Source organism: Tamandua tetradactyla, chromosome 1, assembly GCF_023851605.1.
Source record: "Tamandua tetradactyla isolate mTamTet1 chromosome 1, mTamTet1.pri, whole genome shotgun sequence".
Lineage (NCBI taxonomy): Eukaryota > Metazoa > Chordata > Mammalia > Pilosa > Myrmecophagidae > Tamandua > Tamandua tetradactyla.
The window spans coordinates 208,048,851-208,053,273 of record NC_135327.1 but is presented as its reverse complement, the minus strand read 5'-3'; positions in this window follow the sequence as shown (position 1 = coordinate 208,053,273).

Sequence of the window (4,423 nt, the reverse complement as noted above, 5' to 3'; positions counted from 1 at the left end):
ATTAATAGAAGAATAAAAATAATAGAACGTAATAGAAATAAAGAGGAGGGTCTTAAGAAGTTGGAAAGAAGGGAGAGTGATAACTAAGAAAAGGTCATAAGGTTTAAAGAGTAGATCAGAGGTGATGACAGTTCTGCTTCAGCAAGGAAAATGAGCCAGAAGGCAAGAATTAAAAGAAAATGGGCCATAATATTAAATTTACACATGGAAGAAGAAACACATGACAGTGTGCTAAAGGGAGTGGTAGGATTAGTCCTAGGTGTCTAAATTTTTTTTGAACCTGTTTGTCAGTTACGTCTATACCCATGTGTTCTAGTTTGCAAGCTGCCAGAATGTAGTATACCAGAACAGAATGGCTTTTAAAAGGGGGAATTTATTAAGTTGCAAGTTTACCTGTTCTAAGGCAGTGATAATGTCCAAATTAAAGCAAGGCTTCAGGGTTTTTCTCTCAACTGAAAAGGCACATGACGAACATGGCAATATCTGCTAGTTTTCTCTCCAGGCTTCTTGTTTCATGAAGCCCCCCCTGCTCCGCCCCAAGGAGTTTTCCTTCTTCATCTCCAGAGGTCTCCAGCTGCAAGGGCTCCAAGGCTTTCCAAAATGGTTCCCTCTAAAAGGGTTCCAGTAAACAAATCCCACCTTGACTGGGTGATGTGCCAGTTTGAAAGGATTATGAACCCTAGAAAAGCCATGTTTTAATCCTGATTCATCCTGTGGAGGTAGCCATTTTTTCTAATCCCTATTCAGTATTGTAGGGTGGAAATTTTATTCGAATATCTCCACAGAGATGTGACACACCCAATTGTGGGTATTAAGTTTTGATTAGAGATAGATGTGACTCCACCCATTCCAGGTGGGTCTTGATTAGTTTACTGGAATCCTTTAAAAAAGTAAACATTTTTTAAAAGCTTAAGAGTCACGAAAACCAAAAAAAAAAAAGAGCCACCAAAACCATGACAGCCCATACACCTACAGATGAAGAAGGAAAATGCCCCTGGGGAGCTTTGTGAAACAAGAAGCCTGAAAAGAAAGCTAGCAGATGTTGCCTAAAGAGAAAGCTAGCAGATGTTGCCATGTTCACCATGTGTCTTTCCAGTTGAGGGAGAACCCTGATATTCATCGGCCTTGCTTGAATGAAGATAACCTCTTGTTGTGCCTTAATTTGGACCTCTTTTAGACTTGCTTTAATTGGGACATTTTCACAGCCCTAGAACTGTAAATTTGCAACATAATAAATTATCCCCTTTAAAAGCTGTTCTGTTTCCATGATATTGCATTCTGGCAGCTAGCAAAGTAGAAGAGGTGGAGACATCTCCATAGAAACCTAATAATCAAAAGTTAGTACCCACAATTGGGTGGGACACATCTCCAGAGTTAATCAAAAAACTCCCACCAAGCATCATTGAATAAGGATTAAAGGACATGGCTTTCTGGGGTACAAGAGATTCAAACTGGCACACCATGTCATCCCGTTCTCCTGATGGAGCCCTTAGGTAGAGCAGGGCTTCTCAAGCTTTAATGGCACAATATTGCCAGAGGATTTGTTAACATGAAGATTCTGCAGGGTACACCACATTTGAGTACTGTTGGGGAGTGAATCATGTCCCCACAAAAAGACATGCATCAGGTCCTAACCCAATTATAAACAGACTTTAGAAGATGTTATCAGTTAAGATGTGCCCAGTGTGGGCCACGGTGGCTCAGCAGGCAGAGTTCTCGCCTGCCAAGCCGGAGACCCAGATCGATTCCCAGGCCCGCCTATGTGGAAAAAAAAAAAATTAGAAAAAAAAAAGATGTGCCCAAACTGAATGAGGGTGGGCCTTAATCCAATATAAATCCTCATGAACAAAGGAAATTAGACATGGAAGAAGCCATGAGGAGCAGCCAGAACTGGAAGTCAACAGAACCTGCAAGAGAAAGAAGACACTGCTAAGCGCACTACCACCGTTTGAAAAGCCAAGAAGTCCAAGGATACCCAGTCAGAAGATACCCATCCCAGAAGGAAGAAAGCCTTCTAGACTCGGAAAACCATGAGCACACCATTATATGGTATTTGTTTTCACAACTAGGAAACTAAGACAGGTGGCAAGGATGTAGAATGATAGGGCATTGCCAGTTTTTTGCTTCATTTATGTTAATTCGTTGTAAAAGTATTCTGTTCTCACACTCGATGACTTATGCTTCTCCATTTTTATCCATTATTATTCTAATACAACTTCGTGCTTTTTTAAATAATTAAAATAGTAGTTGAAAGTAATTCCAACAATATTTTAAAGCATGAATCAAATGCACACGGTTGTTATTTGTATATTTTAAAGCACTATACATTTCCTTCCTCCTCCCTTTTTTCCTATTAAATTCACGGTGACCTATAAGCCTTAAGAAAATGTTTGATGAATGACTAACACCAGACCTGAGCTTGGCTAGGCTCAGGCCCTTTAAAACTTACAAAACCCAGTCAGAATGGGCACGTTTTTGGAGTGGGGGCGGGAGTGTCCTTTTCTCAGGGGCATCTGGATCAAACAGCCTTCTGGAACGTCTCTACTTCCTCCAGGGACGGAGGGGAGAATAAACCCCAAGTTAGCCCAGAAGAACCCATCTGGATGGTTACCTCCGTAAGCTGTGTGGCTCTCACACCACACTGAAGCTGCCCGGGCTGGTAGCCAGGGCGTCTTGTAGCTCCTCAGTCATCTTGAACATTCCTTTAACTTGAGTAGAGATTTAATGTGAGTGGGATTTCTGTGTCCGCCTTTTCCAGCTACCCGTTATTGCCACCTTTCCGACTCATCTCCGCTTGGACCTCAGGGCACCGCAACGCACCCTCCAAGGTGGGGGGGGGGGGGGGGAATTGAAGGGCACCCCAGTAGTGGAGGTCGCGCGCACGTCCGAGACGGTAGGCTGGCCAGACCTTCCGGAAGTGACGCAAGCTGCCAGCATGTGGTCGCCTGGCGGTGACAGTCCCGCCCTATGCGAATAGGCTGAAGCTTGGGGTAAAGTTGGTCCACGCTCTTCTGGTTGTGGGCTCACGGCCGTAAACATGGCACACTACAACTTCAAGAAGATTATGGTGGTTCACTCTGCTAAGGTAACAGCTTGCCAGCTTTCGTTGTGCTTCTTGCTTTAGGAGTTCCTTTCTTTTTCGCCATTCTCTTTGGCCGTTTCACTATATGGGAGTCGGCGCTTATGACACGTGCTGGCCGTTTCACTATATGGGAGTCGGCGCTTATGACGCGGCGCGGAGTGGATGGAGCAGAGCTCTGCAGCTAGTTCTTTGGACTCGAAATTACTATTTCTGTGTCTGCGCCCCACGATCGCTTCCAGGTACAGTTTACTGGTCATGTGGACCCCAGGGTGCGTTGTCCTCTCCTTTGAGCCAGGTGGTGGTTTCTTCCGTGCTGCTGCTCGCCCCAGAGGGCCTCTGTAACTCTGGTGTCTGGAGAGGAGCCCATCTCTTTTCCTTGCTGTTGTCGGTTCCCATTTCTTAGGCCATATCTTCTTGAGATTAGGGTTTCTTTTTTCTCTCTCATAGATCCATCTCCTGGAAGGGACTGTCGTTAGTTGATTAGCTTGGGGTAGTGGTGTCCTAAACGTCTAAGGAGGGATGTTCAAGCAATGGTTGAATAATTAACCTCAGGCCTTACAGATAGGGTAGTGCCCAGGCCTTCTCCTGCGGAGTTCAGCAGATAGTTTCCCTCTCTCCACTCAGTAGTTTTTAGTTTGTTGTTCTCATGGCTTACAACTTTTTAATTTTTTAATCATTCTCTTTCACTGTTGAATTTGAGAAACATAATCTTTTTTTTTTTTTTAAATCTTTTTATTGACAAATCTTTGTACACATACAGTCCATGCATGGTGTACTCACAATATCATCACATAATTGTGTATTTAACACCATGATCATTTTTAGAACATTTGCATCACTCCAGAAAAAAAGAAGGGAAAAACGCATACATCCCATGCCTTTAACCCCCCAGTTCATTGGCCACTACTATTTGAATCTACCCAAATCATTTTACCGTTTATCCCCCCATTATTTATTATCCATATTTTTTTTACCAATCTGCTCCATACCCTGGATAAGAGGAGCGTCATACACAAAGTTTCACAATCAGTCATGTTGTAAAAGCTATATCGTTATACAGTTGTCTTCAGGAATCAAGGCTACTGGAACACAGCGTAACTTTTTTTAAGTGTAACAAGTTAAACATGGCAAGACTTAATTTGTATAGTGTTAGTAGATTTAGCAAGAATGAGTTCAGAAAGTGTTGCGTTTAAGACTTACAGTGTAAAGTTTTTACGTAGTAAATGTTTAAGATGTTTATGTTTATATAAACCTTCATCATGAAACACTTGTTTCTTAGACACCTTCCTGGGTAGTGCATATGAGGACAAATTTTCTTGCTCACGGTTTTAAACTCACTGC